Source organism: Lithobates pipiens, unplaced genomic scaffold (assembly GCF_037356315.1).
Source record: "Lithobates pipiens isolate NorthernLeopardFrog02 unplaced genomic scaffold, aLitPip1_a1.2 Scaffold_16, whole genome shotgun sequence".
Classification (NCBI taxonomy): domain Eukaryota; kingdom Metazoa; phylum Chordata; class Amphibia; order Anura; family Ranidae; genus Lithobates; species Lithobates pipiens.
The window spans coordinates 482,909,692-482,928,939 of NW_027507748.1; the positions used below are offsets into that span (position 1 = coordinate 482,909,692).

The 19,248-nt window shown below is 41.6% G+C and overlaps 1 protein-coding gene across 1 annotated transcript in view; it reads right to left on the reverse strand.

The window, feature by feature from the left end:
* GPC6 (glypican 6) overlaps positions 1-19,248 on the reverse strand; it is a 1,045,088-nt gene that overhangs the window by 137,622 nt on the left and 888,218 nt on the right. The gene's annotated exons all lie outside the window — the stretch shown is intronic.

Genomic DNA, 19,248 nt, shown 5'->3' on the forward strand with positions numbered 1-19,248 from the left:
AGAAATGCAATTTAGTCTTACCAAAGATAGAGGACATAATGGGGTTGATTTACTAAAACCTAAGAGTGCTAAATCTGGTGCAAGTGTGCATGATAGCCAATCAGCTTATAGCTTCAGCTTGTCAAATTAAGCTTTGCAAAAAAAACTAGAAGCTGATTTGTTTCTATACAGAGCTGCATCAGATTTTGCACTCAGTTTTAGTAATTCACCCCCAATTTGCAGTTCATATCCTATCCAATTGTAGTTACTTCACATAAACTAAGATTGAAAGATCGGCTTGACGTTCCTAGAGCATTTTCCTCTGTCTTGATAAAGATATGTCATCCAACTACAGATTGCTTTTACATCAAATCACCAAATAATGATTTTTTTTTTTTTTTTTTAGGTTATTCTTCTTTACACAATTCTTATTCTATCTTCTGATTAAGAGAAGCCTTTCAGCATTTTCGTTTGTTGCTGTAGGCAATAATAATTTATGGGATAGTCAAAAATAAAATAAAAAGCATTTTAAATGCTTTTGGAGGTTTAGTAATTTTAATTATACAGATCTATGCATTAGACCTATAGGGGAATAAAAGTGGTAGAACTGAGCTGTAAGAGAATGAATATTCCTTCTGAAGAATGGTGGTTACAAACTATGCTTTATAGTTCAAATCAGTCACTCAGTTTAACACACGCCAGGGCAAGAACTGAACAGCTCAGCCAGTCATCAGGGAAAGTTCACTGCATTGCAGCTGAAAAATTGTGACAGTTGAGAAAAGTGTCATTTGTTGCATAGAGCTGTCTTTTTCCACTTGTACAGACAGAAATATGTAGGCTGCTATAGCTGACCTTATTCCAAAATGCTAGCTGCCTGTTTCAATCATTTCTGAGTCACTGACCTGGAACAACCATGCAGCAAGTGACACCAGAACTCCTGATCAAAATAGTTATTGAGGGTCAGTAAATTATGTTTTTTTTTTTTTTTTTGCTTAGGTAATTTTAACCAGTAAATCAGCCAGGCTCCTGGCATTTTTACAAGTAGAAGGCACGTCAGCAAACTGATCACACATTACTTAAATGTTGCCTTCTGCAACAGCAATATCTCTCTGGGCACCTGGGGAAAAGATAAATCCACAATGTCTTTAATTAGACTTCTTCATAAAAGGGGTTCGATATGACAGTAGTGGTAGCAGAGGGGTACGATGGGTCAAGGGATGGGTCATTTGGGACTGCAGCCTAAAGCAAGTGTAAATTCCAAAAAATGTTAACCATGAGACTGATATTAAACAAGTACTGTAAGAGAGACATAAAAAGTAGGTTAGAGGTTTAGTGTGGGTTTAAAGCCATTAAGGATCAATGGGTGGGGTTTGTAAGGTTCATCCAGATGATTGAAAATGGTGGCCAGGTCCTGGTGCTCCAGGTGTCCCTACTTGGTCTCTACTTGGTCAAGCTACTGATTGGTCTTCCTACTTTCCCAGATAGCATTCTGCTGCTTACTCCCTTTTTTATGAAAAAAACTATTTTAGGACATTATTGGTACCAGATCCATTTCAGATCAGTAATGCCGCGTACACACGACCGGGCTTTCGATGGAGTTCTGACGGAGTTCTGACAGAGTTCTGAAGGAATTTTCGAATGAACGGACTTGGCCACACACAATCACACCAAAGTCCGACGGATTCGAACGTGATGACGTATGACTGGACTAGAATAAGGAAGTTCATAGCCAGTAGCCAATAGCTGCCCTAGCGTCAGTTTTTGTCTGTCGGACTAGCATACACATGAGCGGATTTCTCGGTAGGAACTGGGTCCGGCGGAGTTCTGGCGGAAAAATTTGAAACATGTTCCATTTCTAAAGTCTGTCAGACTTTTGCGAATCAAAAGTCCGCTGCAGCCCACACACGATCGAATAGTCTGCCGGAATTGTTCCGTCTGACTTTTGATGTTGAAAAGTCTGGTCGTGTGTACGCGGCATAAGAGAGCTCAGCAATGACAACCTGCATAATTTTCTCAGTACAAATTAAGCATCAGGGTTGATTTACTAAAACTGTAAAGTGGGAAATTTGCTGCAGCTGTGCATGGTATCCAACTTCAACTTCTGCTTGTTCTATTAAGCTTTGATGAAAAACCTGGAAGCTGATGCAGATCTGTACATATTTTGCACTCTCCAGGTTTAGTAAATCCACCCATTGTCTTCTTCAACAGCAATATCCTCCTGGCACCCATGGAAAAGATAAACCAATAAAGTCTGTAAAAAAATGATAATCTTTACTATAAAAGCAGATATAGCAACAGTAGTAACAGAGTAGGCGGATCGTTGAGTAAGTCTGGCTGCAAGAGATGGGTCATATGGCAAAGTGAGTGTTGACTTCTTATAAGACTAAACTCAGTCACACAACTGATAACAGCCTACTACTACAGGGGAAACTTAAAGAGGAAATCAAAGGCCATAAAAAGTAAATTGGTGGGGTTTGTCAGATCCATCTAGGCGTTTCAACATGGTGGGCTAGAGTCAGCTGCTCTGGGCCACCCTACTTCCCGTTATCCCTACTTTCCCAGATAACCTGCTCTTGCACCCTTCTGGCTTTATTAAGAAGATTATTCTAGGCAGTCCTTGGTACCAGAATCTTTCCAGGTTAGAAAGAGAGCACTTCAATGACAGAATACATATTGTTCTCAGTACTGGTTTACTTTTACTGTTACTCAAACAATTAATTTTAGAGTACCGTATATTAAGGTAAAACAATAAAGTATGCAGTATGGCAACAAACCGCCAAGTAGCCATGATCATTTTATTTTTAGGTAAAATCATCTTAAAGTAAATGTCTAAATGTCTATGCAAGTAAGTAACCCAAATGCATTTCTAACACCATGGTTCTTTTTAGCATAACTTATTCAAAAGTTCAATCATGTGGTTAAAGATGATTTTCCTACAGCTGCTCATTTTTACTTTTAATATCCACCCTGGAGTCAATAAACCCAATACACAGCTGTTCATATTATTAATCTGCAGGTATGTGCCAGAGATTTATGTTGCACCTTGCTGAATTTCTGTCCTTGTTTGCAAAGATTTATGTACAACAAACTTTGGCTAAATAAACAGGGTTTTTTTTTTAATGATATAGGACCATGGTGATAATTACACTCAGTTAACTGCAGGCAGGTTCTCTGTGTTTTAAAGAAAGAGCATGGAATACACATCTGTTTACTGTTGTCAAAAGCCAAAATATTTGCATATGCAAAATGTGCATTATTATTCAAAATGTCTAGAACTTACGATGTAGATAATACTGATAAAACTGCTTATTATGCACATGTGCATGCACATACACACACATGCAACCTAGTTGTTCTTCTGTTGATAGTTGTGATATTGTGTATTATATTTTTCATTGCTCTGCTCCCTAAAGTAGTTCTAAAGATATTATTTTTTTACCTTAATGTATTAATGTAAAAAATATCCAAGCATTTGTATTCCCCCTGTGTCCTCACTCGATCCAATGCCTTGCCCATCTGTAGTGGCTCGTTCCTCTCTCCCTGCATTCACAGGAGAGGGAGGCGGGGGGGGGGGGGGGGGTTTGCCAGTATTTGGATCAATTAGCAGAAGTTTATTATTACACTTACCATGAAATGTAATTACTTAAATATATTACCATTCTCATAGAGTCAAATTGTAATTATGGTGATAAGTTGTTGGGTGTTATAGTACTTTCATGGCAGACTCCCGTTGAGCAATGTTTTTTTTCCGGTGTCAATTCTTCTATAAACGTTTGGCCATGGATGTCCCAGATGAGATTTTATTAAATATTTTATTGATTTACTGCACCATGAGGCTTCTCTTATTCTCTGCCTTTATATAATACGTGTGGTGGATGGAGCTTGGTGGATGGTCAGAGCTGCTTTTATGATCTCTTTGTGGGGACACCCATGCTGCAATTTACTGGCAGGGTCAAGAATCCTTCTGAAGGCTTGATGGTGAGGGCATCGACTCTTCTCATTATAAAAGTGTGTTTGATCCCTTTGATTTGAGATCAACCCTGTCCGGTAAGAGGCTTCATTTTTAGTCACTCTAGTCATGGCAGCACCAAATGTTTGAGTCCAACACTGAGCATGTTAAGTCACGGGGAAATGATTTATGTGGATTTGGACTAGTCACGATATATTCATTAACTCTTTTTGGATGATTATTTGTTTTTAAAGAGGAAGTAAACCCTAATGAGTTTACTTCCTCCTTGATTCCCTGCAAAGGTAAAGCATAATGGACTACTATGCATCGCATAGTAGCCATTATGTGTCACTTACCTGACACAGGAGCCAGTGAAGTCACCGCTGTCCCCTGTAGTCCGGAGCATCCATCTTCTCGGTGGGTCTCGCTGCTCCGCCGCTGTCATTCAGCGAAGCCGCGATTACGTCACTGCCGCGCATGCCCACGGGAGCCGACACTCGTGGCATATCCCCGTTGACAGCGGCGCGCTCAGTCCACCTGCGTGCCGCTGTCTATGGCGCATGCGCCGTAGACAGTGGTGCCTGTCTTTCGGCAAATATCTCCTAAACGGTGTAGGTTTAGGAGATATTTCTTGGACCTACAGGTAAGCCTTAATCTAGGCTTACCTGTAGGTCAAAGTGGTTTGTAAAGGTTTACAACCACTTTAAGCTGTGGTAATTTATTGGATGTTACATATTGTTTCAAATTCTTAAAAAAGGTATTTACATATATGGTTTAAAGGAAGGTGTACTTTCATTTGTACATTGTAATTTAATTATTTGTATACCTTGTGTGGTTGGTTTGCATATCACTTTTATATTTAGCTAAATTAACACATAATATCGGCAGGGATATGTGCACTTTTGGTTTTTATTATTATAAGTCCGGTTTAAATCAAGTGCATATTGATTATTTTGAGTGAATAGAGTGCCTAGGATCTGATGCCCAGTATGACAAAATGAATCTGTATAGACCAAGAATGAAAATGGTGGGAGAGGCAAGAATTGTCCCCACCCACCATGTATGGGATGCTGGCACGAGTTGCTACCTATAAAAGTAAAAAAAATGTGTCACAAGTAGCAGTTACTGGGACAAGAAGAGAAGAAGACGTTGCTCTCCAGTGCTAGCGTTATGGAGTCATTACTGCGGCAAGTGCTTGAGCGGGCTGGCACAGAGGATGGCGAGCAATGGTTGCGGTCTTGTCTGGCTGTACCTAGAAGCGATTCCCCGGTTTCCTGCCATCTTCCTACCCTGACCCTCGTTTCTGACGGTCCTCCGGTGTTCACTGCAGCTCCTTCCGTTGTGCCTCCGGATGTTCCGCCGCCTGTGACTTCCTTTTTCTCCCGATGGGCTCCTCCTATTGACCCCATGATGCAAAGTTCGTCCTTCGGAGATTTCCGCGCTGAATCGGCGTATTCTCCGATCTCATCATTTATCTTACCCTGAAGGTATGTCATTGAATGATGATATTGACCCTGAATTGTGTGCGGTATCTTATTCTTCTTTTGATGATGCTTTGATCTTGATCAGGGGTGTTGGTCAATCAGCTTTGTTAGCGAAAGCTGATATAAAGTCAGCTTTTAGGCTTCTACCTAATCGTCCTGCTGCCTTTAATACTCTTGGTTTTGTGTTTGATGATTTGTTCTTTTTTGATAAATGTTTGCCTATGGGCTGTTCACTTTCTTGTTTTTATTTTGAACTTTTTTTCTTCTTTTTTAGAATGGGTACTTAGTTTCAGATCTCATTCTGGTAATTGCTTGCATTATGATTTTTTGTTTGTGGGGAGTGCGAATTAGTTCTGATTGCATGAATCTTTTTAATCAATTCCGATTTATTTGTGACCTTTTTGGAGTACCGTTGGAGTACCGTTGGAGTACCGTTGGCTGATGAAAAATCGGTGCTGCCATGTACGTGTTTGGAATTTTTAGGTGTTCAAATAGATACGGTACGTATGGAGTTCCGACTTCCTCTGGACAAAATTATTAAAACTAGATTTTTGTTAGATTTTATTTTGTCTAAGCGGAAAGTACAGTTAAAAACTATTCAATCTTTATTAGGTTTGTTGGCCTTTTCTGCTAGGGTTATTCCTGTAGGGAGGGTTTTCTCTAGACGACTTTATCGGGCTATTTCTGGTGTTTCCTCGCCAAAACACTATATTCGAATAACTCATGATATTCGGGAGGATTTGTTAGTTTGGCAGGAGTTCCTGGTTTCTTTTAATGGATGTTCCCTTTGGCAATCGTCATTTTGTGAGGCTTCTGCACTCAATCTTTATACTGATGCTTCGGGTGGTGTTGGATATGGTGCCTTTTGGTGTGGTAAGTGGTCGGCTGAAATATGGCACCCTTCTTGGTCTGAGCGGGGTTTTCTTCAGAATATCGTTCTTCTTGAGCTTTTTCCTGTTGTCGTTGCGTTGGAATTGTGGGGCTCTCATTTTCGGAACAGACGCATACTTTTGCATTCAGATAATAAAGGGGTTGTTTTTGCCATTAATTGTTTAGTATCTAAATCTTTACCTGTTATTTCTCTTTTGCGTTATTTAGTTTTGCAATGTCTACGATTAAATATTTGGTTGAAAGCAAAATATGTGCGTGGTGTTCACAATGTTGTGGCTGATGCTTTATCTCGCCTACAGATCTGCAAATTTCGAGAGTTGGTTCCGGATGCGGAGGCGATTGGGGAACCTTGTCCTCCTCAATTGTGGACGTTGGTCTGATGCAAGTACAATCTGCTATTAAACAATCTTTGGCCCCTTCCACGTGGGCATGTTACGAAGCCGCGTGGGGGTTTTGGTGATCTTTTTTGTCCCTTTATGCTCTTGATTGTGCTTATATTTCTGAGGGTATAGTTTTAGCTTTTGTTAATTCTTTGATGTTGAAAAATTACTCATATTCTTATATTGTTAAGACTCTAGCTGGTGTTTCTTTTTTTTCGTAAATTGAATGGCGGTTCTTCATGCACTTCGTATTTTTCTGTTCAATTGGCTCTTAAAGGGTATCGTAAACAATTTAAGGTGCCTGATAGAAGATTGCCTATATCTGTTGATGTTTTGGGTAAGCTTTGCTCTGCCACTGACATAGTGTGTTATACTTCTTTCGAAGCTTTATTGTTTAAAGTGTCTTTTTGTTTGTGTTTTTATGGAGCTTTGAGAATATCTGAGCTTCTTCCTCCGAATAAGTCTTCTAGTTTAGGCATGGCAATGTCTTCAGTTCACCTTAATGCTGGGGTTCTCCGTTTATTTTTGACCAAGAGTAAATCTGATCAATTGGGTCGTGGTCATTGGATCACTATTCGCTGTCATGAGAATGTAGAGATTTGTGCAGTTTCTCTAGCATTTTCTTATTCGACCTTGAGGCCCTCTTTTAAAAAGTAGTTCTTGATCCATTCCGATGGTTCCCCGTTGACTATTTTTCAATTTAATGCTGTTTTCAAATGATGTTTGGTTTATCTGAAATTGGATCATCTGGCTTTTTCTTCCCATTCCTTTCGTATTGGCGCAGCTACTGCTGCGGCTAAATTAGGTCCTTCTGCCAGTGATATTAAATGTATTGGTAGATGGCGATCTCAATGTTATCGTACTTATGTTCGTCTTAATAATTCTGTTTAAATTTCAGATTCTCCATGCATCGTGTGGATCATTGGCCATTCCTTTGTCTATTGGGCCCATGAAAGAGCGGCTTCCAGATGCTATGGTGTTAATTTGGATTTCTCTTCATCAAAATTTTTGTTACATTGGTATGGACAAAGGGGTATGAGATGGCATAATTTGAAAGGGGTATTTTCTTTCTTACATTCCAGATGGCCTATTCCGCATATTGTGGTGTTACATTTGGCTGGGAATGACCTCGGTTGTATTAGAACTTTGGATTTAATAGCTAATATGAAGGCTGATTTACTTTGCTTTCATAATGTTATGCCTGGATGCGTTTTTGTTTTTTCCGAGGTCATTCCTCGCTTACAATGGTTTTCGCCTCCTTGGAGGCATTTTGAGAAAATGAGAAAGAAAATTAATCGATCTCTTGCTAAGTTCATGCCTTATATTAATGGTTTGGTTGGCCAACAAATCCGTGGAATGTTGGCTCAAACTTGTCTTGCATACACACGGTCACACAAATGTTGGCCAACAATTATGAACGTAGTGACGTACTAGACGTACTGTGTGTTTTTTCAGCTCTTTAGCGCCACCCTTTGGGCTTCTTTTGCCAATGTCATGTTAGTAGAAGTTTGATGAGTGTTGATTCGCTCTTTTCTTTTCTCGTTTTTCATTTAGGGTTTTTCAGTTTGCGCTCTTCATTTCTTGCTTTTCAGTTAGTTTCTGAATGGTCGTTTGTCAACCAGACATGTTGAGGAATCGGAGGAGATAACGTGTTATTTATTATTGGTCTTGGAGTTATTGCTTTGACATAATTTTTATTGGTTGAATAATGATTTGATTTTGTAAATATTCAATATTTTTGGATTGCTTAAGATGCACTCTTTGGTTAGGTTCTATTGGCAGATAGCCTGTCTAATTTTTTTTTTTTAATGCACAATAAAAATATTGTGTAGAATAATACTTGGCTATGTGTTTTTTCTTCAAATGACAGTTTGGGAATAGGCAGTTACATTTTAAAAAACACATTGTAAAATTAACAAGGGACAACAACATAGTTGTAGCTTTGAGCTTACTAACTACGGGATAATGGTGTTGTGGTAACCAAATAAAAAAAAAACATAATATCACTAGAAAAAAAAAAGCCTTTGAAACTTAATTTGCAATATCTCCATCAGTATCACCAGCAAAGCAGCTTCGTTATGATCCCATTAAAGAATAAGAGAATTGTGCACTGCATTTCATAATTTGCCACGTTACGAATGTTAATTCTTCATTACAAACTCTAGTCTACAAGACCAACTGCTTCTGCTTCTGAGCATGCATGTTTGTACTTTGGACTTTTGTCCAACAGACTTGTGTTCACACGATCAGAAAGTCCGACAACACACATTTGTTGGCAGAAAGTCGGACAACAATTGTCCGATGGAGCATACACATGGTCGGCCTTACCGCCAACAACCTCACATCCAACATTTCCCGTCAGAAAGTTTGATCGTGTGTACGGGGCTTAAGACCTCATGCACAATGCTGCTGTTAAACTTATGTTTTTGTGAGTTTAGGTGTTTTTTTTCTGCCCTTGAACTCCCCAAATGTTATCCTATGTGTCCATGCACACATGGACATTTTTAGCAGTTTAGCAGCAGAAGCGTTTAGATGATGTTTTCTAAACGCCCTGAAATCACGTTCAAGAGAGGGAATTTTGACCACAAAAAACTCTGAACACTACTAATAGTGCCTAAACTCTAGCACTTCAGAGTTGATTTATTTCAATGTAAAAAATTTAAAGTCCTTAGAAACACAATTCCATATAGGTACTTCAGAGCAATCAAGATGAGAAGTGCCACATGCTGTTGTGAGAACCAGCCAGTGATTTCACACTGTGCTTTAGTATAGGAAGTGTGACCCCTTAATAGGAGCGGTCTAATACTCTTTGTTTACAATACATGAAGCCAGATCTGGATCAATGGAATATCCTCCCCTGTTTCAGGGTAGGTGGCACCATAGAAATGGATGGATGGATGAAGCCCTCCCTGCATGATTACCCCACTAAGATAAACTCAAATCACCAGGCATGAAAATGAAAAGGTAACCAACATAGCGTAATAATGTTTAGGATGATGTAAGAAGGTAACAAGCTCATCAAAGCAGGGAGGGGGGAAAAAGCCATCCACAGGGCTGTAAAGGTCAGATACAGGTCCTCTGAGCATCCTGTGGCAACCAGGAAGCAAACCACCATGGAACGCAGGCAAAAATGACGTCACCAGATGGACAAGACGGTCGGACAGGCAGGCAGGCAACACTCTGGGAGCTCCAGCTCCTTCTACAGACCTGGCTTTGTGTATTGTAAACAAAGAGTATTAGACCACTCTTATTAGGGGGTCACACTTCTTATGGTAAGCGCGGTGTGAAATCACAGGCTGGTGAAACCTCTGCCATTTGTTTCAATGGCTTGAATAAAATGAAATTCTGGCCACCGAAACAAATAAACGTCAAACTCCAAACACTGCTAAACTCGCCTAAATTGGTTTGAAAAAATGCAGCTTAGGTGAGTTTATAATGCTGATTTTTTCTTGTCAGAATAAACAGCATTTACAAAAAAAACAATGTGCGTGAGGCCTAATATAATAAAACAGATGAATCCACTTGATTGGGGATGTGCTTTTAGATACAGTATTTTATATTATCTTTCAGTAAATGTTATTTTGTTTTTAATGCTGAGAACTTGGCTTTTTTGAATATGATCTATGATGCAATGCAAACTTCATGCTTACTTTATAACAAAATTAATAGTTTGAAAGATGTAGTGGCACAAAGTGATTATTTTTGTATTAGACTTGTTGTTTCAATAATGCAAAACCACAGTCTGCAATATGAAAAGATTCCTTATTAGATATACAATACATATTTTCCCGATTCAGAGAAAAATATCTAAATTGTAATACTCTTAGCCCTTGTACACATGGTCGGAGATTCCGTTGGAATGTGTCCTATCGGACCGTTTTGTCGGATAATCTGACTGTGTGTGGTCTCCATCGGACTGTTTCCGTCGGAGTATCCGACGGACCAAGTTTTCCAACTTGTCCGTAAAATTTTCCGACAAAATGCCCCGATCGGACATACTCCGATCATGTGTAGCCTACTCCGATGGACAAAGTGCCACGCATGCTCAGATCAAATTCCTAGACCAAAACTATTGGCTACTAGCCTGAACGTAGTCCCGTCGTAACGAAATAACGTCATCACATTATGCACAATCGGATTTTCCGACAACTTTGTCCGACCGTGTGTATGCAACAGTTTCGGACAAAATCCAACGGATTTGGTTGTCAGAATGTCTGACCGTGTGTACAAGGGCTTAAACAATCTACTGTTACATTGTATTTACTATCTCATTCATATGTAGATCAAAGGGGTAATTTTTGATCTGCATATGACATCAGATAAAGAAACTGTTCAAGTATAAACATATATTCGTATTTAATGCATTGTTAACCCTTAGTTAACCATAATTAACGTTTATCAACTCCTTTCATCCTTTAGATATTATTTTTATGCTGATTTTTTTTATTTCTTTTTTTACTTTTAAACTTTAAGCTTTTTTTTTTTATTCAGTATATTTGCTATTTTTTTTGCATAAAAAATGTGCAAAATTCCATAATGGGCCTTAAAGTTCCAACCTGCCGATGGACCCTGTAATTGTACTTTTATGAGTGTGGAACTCTGTGGCCCTGTCTAAAACATACTGCAACAAGCTATTGGTCAGTACTTTTCTTTATCCTCTACCTTTTTCCCTTCCATTCTCTACCCTACCCCTTGTGTTTTGCAAATGCCACATCTCCCACCAATCAGTGCTCACTATGCTTGAGTGTAACTATGGAACTCAGGTGCATATTATGAATATTGAATCTATCTTATGCTACTGTAAAGATAATTTTCTGTTTTGTACCATGGCACACATTGTAACCACAGTGCCTTATGTGTTTGGAATTTAAAAAAAATTTAAAAATTAAATTATAGTTAAAAAATTAGCAGAATTAGAAAAAAATGGTCTCCTTTCATTTGCAAACAACTTTATCATGGTTTGTACCAGAAACAATTTTATTGTCATTTTAAATGAATTATAGAAAAAAAGTGTATACTTTTTATTTACAGGAAAATTACTTAAGCTAGGACTGGTCAAAATTGAAAAAAATAAAACGTTTGTACTTGCTGCCATAAAATTATTTCCTTGGAGTTCATTAAGCTGATAGTCAGATAGAACCTTTCCCACGCAGATTATGCTCCAGTTTTATGTAAGCAGTGGGTGGGAGTAGATCAAAAAAACAGAAGGGTGGGACTGTGGTAGCTTACAGCTCAACAGCTGCCTGAAGAACCTTTTGTATGATGCGGATATCAGAAAAGGTCTGAATAACCACCTGGTAAAACTTTGTGAACATGTGAACAGAAGAACGGGTGGCAGGCTTTCAAATATAAAGAACAGGTTCCGGATGTTACATTCTAGCAACCCTAACTGATCTAGTGGTGTGCATCAGAAAAAAAGAAGGATCCTTATCCTAAGCCCATAGGTTTGAATGTTCAGTGGCCTAAACCACCCAACAACCGAGGGAAAAGAGACATCTCTTATGGAGGAATTCTGTCATAGAGAAGCGACAACCTAGAGCTAAACTCGAATAGCTCACAGCACATCCAAACAATGGAGTAATATCTCCTTGGAATGGAACAGCACAAGTCGGAGAGATAAAAGCACAATGTCCTGGTTAAGGTAAGAGGGAGAACTACTATAGGAAGAAATGGGGCCTTAGAGCTCAAGACACTCTTTTCTCTGTGTAACACCAGAAAAGGTTCTGTACAAGATAAAGCTGCTAGTTCAGAAGCTCGCCTTGCAGAGTTGATGGAAACAAGGAAGCTACCCTGTGAGTGAGAGTAGGTAGAGGAATCCCTGCTAGGTTTGAAAAGGCAGCTTTGGAATAGCTGACAGAACCAGTTTGAGATACCACAGAGATATGCGTAGATGTACAGGTGGAGCTATGTGAATGACGCCCTGGTGTTGATTAAGGCCAGACTGGAGAAAAGCAAGGGTACATGCCGCAAACTAGCTCTTGAGATGCAAATTCCTTGCCTTGCACCATGTTAAGTAGACTTTCCAAGTGCAGTGATTTCCTAGCTTTTAGGGGTACCTGGACTTGAACAGCCATGCCATAGACGCCGACAGTGAAGAACGGTGATAAACTATAGGGCTGCAACTAAAGATTATTTTCATAATTAATTAGTTGGCCGATTATCCAAAAAAAAAAAAAATTAATATGTCATTGTTTTGTTTATTTCAAATAATAATGAAAAAAACTGACTGTTACACACAAACTGCATCACAACATAACTACTGAAGTAAATTCCTAATTTATTACTGACAATGCAGTGAGGGAGCTGGCCTTGAATGGGAGAGGGTATTGTACTGGAGGGTGGGAGGGAGTTAGCTAGTTTGGAGACCAGGCGTTAGAGGGAGTAGGTTGGGAGGGAAGGAATTTGGAAGAGAGGCATGTAGGACAGGAACTGGATCAGAGGGGTTGCGACTGAAAGGGAGTTTGTTTGGACAGGGGACCAGACCCAAAAGGAGGAGAGCGGACCGGAGTGTGGGAAGGAGAGGTGGCGGCTCCAGACCGGAGTGTGGGAGTGAGAGGTCTGTGTATTCCTCAAACTGACACCAATGTTGGGGCACTATCCCCCCAGGGACACCAATGATGGAGCACTATTCCCCCAGGGACACCAATTATGGAGCACTATTTCCTCCAGGAACACCAATGATGGGGCACTATGCCCCCCCCAGGAACACCAATGATGGGGCACTATTCCCCCCAGGAACACCAATGATGGGGCACTATTCCCCCCAGGAACACCAATGATGGGGCACTATTCCCCCCAGGAACACCAATGATGGGGCACTATTCCCCCCAGGAACACCAATGATGGGGAAATGTTCCCCCCAGGAACACAAATGATGGGGCACTATTCCCCCTGGGAACACTAATTATGGGGCACTATTTCCCCCCAGGAACACTAATGATGGGGAACTATTCCCCAGGAACACCAATGATGGGACACTATTCCCTCCAGGAACACCAATGAGGGGGCACTATTCCCCCCCCAGGAACACCAATGATGGGGCACTTGTCCTCCCAGAAATACCAATGATGTGCACAATCCCGGAGTGTGGGAAGGAGAGGTGGCAGCTCCAGACCGGAGTGTGGGAGTGAGAGGTCTGTGTATTCCTCAAACTGACACCAATGTTGGGGCACTATCCCCCCAGGGACATCAATGATGGAGCACTATTCCCCCCAGGAACACCAATGATGGGGCACTATCCCCCCAGGGACACCAATGATGGAGCACTATTCCCCCCAGGAACACCAATGATGGGGCACTATCCCCCCAGGGACACCAATTATGGAGCACTATTCCCCCCAGGAACACCAATGATGGAGCACTATTCCCCCCAGGAACACCAATGATGGGGCACTATTCTCCCCAGGAACACCAATGATGGGGAAATGTTCCCCCCAGGAACACCAATGATGGGGCACTATTTCCCACCAGGAACACAAATGATGGGGCACTATTCCCCCTGGGGACACTAATTATGGGGCACTATTTCCCCCCAGGAACACAAGTGATGGGGCACTATTCCCCCAGGAACACCAATGATGGGACACTATTCCCCCCAGGAACACCAATGAGGGGGCACTATTCCCCCCCAGGAACACCAATGATGGGGCACTTGTCCTTCAAGAAATATCATTCATGTCACTGTTTTACTTTGAAAAGTAAGCCTCTGTATGTATACCTTATTGATAGCGCAGCTTGGCGCCTACGTGACCAGCTACTTCTCTCTTCTCTCCCTCTCTCCTCTCACGAGGCAGCAGAGCGGGTGGGAGTGAGAATCCCCCTGCTGACGTCAGTAAGAGGAGGAAAGAGGCAGCTGGGCCCGGTCACATGACTGCTGTTATAAAAGATATACAGCGGCATCGCCAGCTTGTACAGAGGGGAATATAGAAAGAACATTCGGAAGAAGGCAGAGCTGACAGGCAGAAGGAAGGTGCGCTGTGTGACCATCTAATCGGAGCAACTAATCGATAATGAAAATCGTTGAAAATGAATTTCATTATCGATTATTGTCGATTTTATCGATGAGTTGTTTTAGCCCTAGTAAACTGACCTGTTGAACAGAAGATTTGGGCAATATGGAAATGATTATGTAGCAGAGACTGGCAATATTATGTAGCAGAGAGTCTGCCACAAGTCTGTTGAGGTTCAAGATTACCACATCAATTTGAGCAAGTTTGGTGCAGCAAGTAGCACCCGAATGCCTTCATTTTTGATTCTGAGAAGCAGATGAGGAGGGAGCTTCACAGATGGTAAGGCATGGATCAAGTTGAACTGATTCCATGGAGTTATCAGGGAATCTGATCCTATGGCTAGAGGATCCCTGAACCCAGGGACAAAGTTGACTAATTTGTTGTTGGATCTGGAAACCTGGAGATCCATGTCTGGCGTTCTCCACCTATGACAGAGGTCTAGAAATATCTATAGGTGAAGGGGCCATTCTCCACAATCCAGACATTGACCAATTTTCCTTGCACAGAATGTACACAGTAGATAGGGCTGGAAGATGACATGAGGCCATTGGTTCCTCCCTAATGGTTGATTTACACCACTGCTGTGGCCTTGTCCAGCTAAATCCAGGTTGGATGATTCTGTAGGCCCAGTGTTGAAAGGATAACCAAATTACTCTGAATTCCAATATGTGGATTATAGGACAAAATGCTTACATTGAAAGGGTGCCCAGGACTCCTACCCAGCCTGTTAGGCTGGTGTCTGTCATGAGAATCTTCCAAACCGAGGATAGGAAAGATTTCCATGAATTCAGAGCTGCATTCCTGAACCACCAGGCCAAGGTCCTGGGAGTTGGAGGCTATATCTAGAGAATGTTTCTTCTTGTTCCACAGAGCTTGAGTTGTAATAGTCTTAAATGGAATCTGGCACACATAATAGCCTCAAAGGAGGCCATCAAGCCCCAAACCATCATGCAAAAAGCAAAGGGATGATTGGTTCCAGATCTGCAGAACCTAAGAACTGAGATTTTGTCTTTGTGGGAGAAAAACCCATGGATTGGGTCTTATCTAGAAGAAGGAAAGGGTCTGTTTCTCTTAGCAGAGAAATAACATCCAGTCCACTAAGACATTAGGAAAAAAACGGAATAAATGATGGAATGGGGAGGGGTTAAGCTGGATCAAAATTTGTCTGGTTTAGCAGGGACTGGCAGAATTTTGATCTATTTATGGGCTGTTCCCGCTACAGAGAAGTCGATCTAATGTTTGGCTTCTCTCTCAAATGGGAATGTTGTAAATGTTTCATTCAGTCAGCATATGCAGCCAATCAACAGCAGCACTGATCAGTGTATTCAGACAGCAGAGGAGTCCCACTGTCAGAATAAAATAACACAGTGGGATGGATTTCTTCATCCATCTTGAATTTGTGAATTTGTTTTTTTTTTTTTTTGATCAGATGCCTGGCTGATGAAAAAAAAAGGTCCATCTATGCTCAGTTTTAGATCTGTCTAACTAAGAGCTTTGTTTGCTTTTGTCCAATCTCCTGTAGAAAGCAGTATAACCAATTTGTCTCAAAGTTAACTACTTAATGACCGCGCTATAGCCGAATAACGGCTACGGCGTGGCTTGACTATTGCTCAAATGACAGGGTGATCATTTGTAAACTAACTGGTATCACGTTCGGTTTCTCTCTCCCTCCATTTACAGATCGGTACAGGGAGGGAAGAGATCAGATGGTGCTGCAGGGCTGTGGGCTGGATGTGTAGTGCCCACAGTGCTGATTTGTGCCCACTCCAGGCATTCAGCCAGCCATCCATCCATCCATACATCCATACTCAGCCAGCCATCCATCCATACTCAGCCAGCCATCCATGCTTAGCCAGCCATCCATCCATACTCAGCCAGTCATCCATCCATGCTCACCCAGCCATCCGTCCATCCATACTCAGCCAGCCATTCATGCTCAGCCAGCCCTCCATACTCAGCCAGCCCTCCATACTCAGCCAGCCCTCCATACTCAGCCAGCCCTCCATACTCAGTAATACTCATCCATGCTCAGCCATCCATCCATACTCAGCAATACTCATCCATCCATCCATGCTCAGCCATCCATCCATACTCAGCAATACTCATCTATCCATCCATACTCAGCAATAGGGATGAGCCGAACACCCCCCTGTTCGGTTTGCACCAGAACCTGCGAACAGACCTAAACTCTATGGGACTCGAACGTTCACAATCTAAAGTGCTCATTTTAAAGGGTAATATGCAGGTTACTGTCCTAAAAAGTGTTTGGGGACCCGGGTCCTGCCCCAGGGGACATGGATCAATGCAAAAAAAAGTTTTAAAAACGGCCGTTTTTTCAGGAGCAGTGATTTTAATAATGATTAAAGTGAAACAATAACAGTGTAATATTCCTTTAAATTTCGTAGCTGGGGGGTATCTATAGTATGCCTGTGAAGGGGCGCATGTTTCTGGTGCTTAGAACTGTCCCTGCACAAAGTGTCATTTGTGCAGGAAAAAAAGTCTTTTAAAATCACTTGCGGCTATTGTCGGGTCCCGTAATACAGAGAACACTCAATGAGTGTTCTCTGCATTAGCCGACAATTCATTCATTCATTGATTAAAAAAAAAAAAAAAAAAGGCGTGGGGGTTCCCCTAAATTCAATTACCAGGCCCTTCAGGTCTGACATGGATATTAAGGGGAACCCCGTGTCAAATAAAAAAAAAATTGACGTAGGGGTCCCCCTAAATATCCATAACCAGACCCTTCAGGTCTGATATGGATAATAAGGGGAACCCCGCATCTGATGTAACAGAAACCTGCGTTACATCAGAGGGGGCGGGGTCACCCACACGTCACTGGGGAACCCCTGGCTTCCCTCTCCAGCGTCAGAGGGGCGGGGTCAGGTGACGGGTGGCCCCACCCTCCTAATATAAGAAACGTCAGCGCTGGGATCTCTGCAGTGTCTCCGGAGTGGAGACAGAAGAAGGATGTATGGACAGCGCTTTTTTATTTTTAATAAAGGAATTTTTCAAAAGTGTGTTTGTCTTATTTAACCATTTTGACACTTTCTTTGTGAAATGGTAGGGGTACTTTTGTACCCCCTTACCATTTCAAACAGGGGGGGGGCGGGATCTGGGGGTCCCCTTGTTAAAAGGGGCTTCCAGATTCTGATAAGCCCCCCGCCCGCAGACCCTCACAACCAACGGCCAGGGTTGTGAGGATGAGGCCCTTGTCCTCATCAACATGGGGACAAGGTGCTTTGAGGGGTCACAGACCCCCAAAGCATCCTCCCAATGTTGAGGGTATGTGGCCTGGTACGGTTCAGGAGGGGGGGGCGCTCTCTCATCCCCCCTCTTTTCCTGCGGCCTGCCAGGTTGCGTGCTCGGATAAGGGGTCTGATATGGATTTTTAGGGGGACCCCCACGTCAATTTTTTTTTAATTTGATGCGGGGTTCCCCTTAATATCCATATCAGACCTGAAGGGTCTGGTTATGGATATTTAGGGGGACCCCTACGTCAATTTTTTTTTTTAATTTGACACGGGGTTCCCCTTAATATCCATGTCAGACCTGAAGGGCCTGGTAATTGAATTTAGGGGAACCCCCACGCTTTTTTTTTTTTTTTTTTATCAATGAATGAATGAATTGTCGGCTAATGCAGAGAACACTCATTGAGTGTTCTCTGTATTACGGGACCCGACAAGAGCCGCAAGTGATTTTAAAAGACTTTTTTTCCTGCACAAATGACACTTTGTGCAGGGACAGTTCTAAGCACCAGAAACATGCGCCCCTTCACAGGCATACTATAGATACCCCCCAGCTACGAAATTTAAAGGAATATTACACTTTTATTGTTTCACTTTAATCATTATTAAAATCACTGCTTCTGAAAAAACGGCCGTTTTTAAAACTTTTTTTTGCATTGATCCATGTCCCCTGGGGCAGGACCCGGGTCCCCAAACACTTTTTAGGACAGTAACCTGCATATTACCCTTTAAAATTAGCACTTTAGATTTCTCCCATAGACTTGTATAGGGTGTTCCGGCTTTTCGAATTTGCTGCGAACAGCCCAAATTGTTCACTGTTCGCTGAACAGGCGAACAGGCAATGTTCGAGTAGAACATGAGTTCGACTCGAACTCAAAGCTCATCCCTACTCAGCAATACTCAGCCATGCTCATCCACCCATCCATACTCAGCAATACTCATCCAGCCATCCATATTCAGCCAGCCATCCATACTCAGCAATACTCGCTTTCCTATTTGTTAAGTAAATTATGAGAAAATGCCAAACTGGGAAAGTGAAGGAATTTGTTTTTTATCAATCAATTTTTGAAACTCCTAAATACAGAGTAATCAGTCTTTTCTTAGCCAAAGACAATTTATGTAGCACAATGTTGATTTAAAGATCATTCTTTGTGTCATTATGCACATCTTGGGCCTGGAGGTCTAATTATTTGTTTGATATGCTCTTTTCTAACACCTAGTACCTACAGTAGCTTAACCACTTCAATACAGGGCACTTTCGCCCCCTTCCTTCCCAGCCCAATTTTCAGCTTTCAGCGCTCTAGCGCTTTC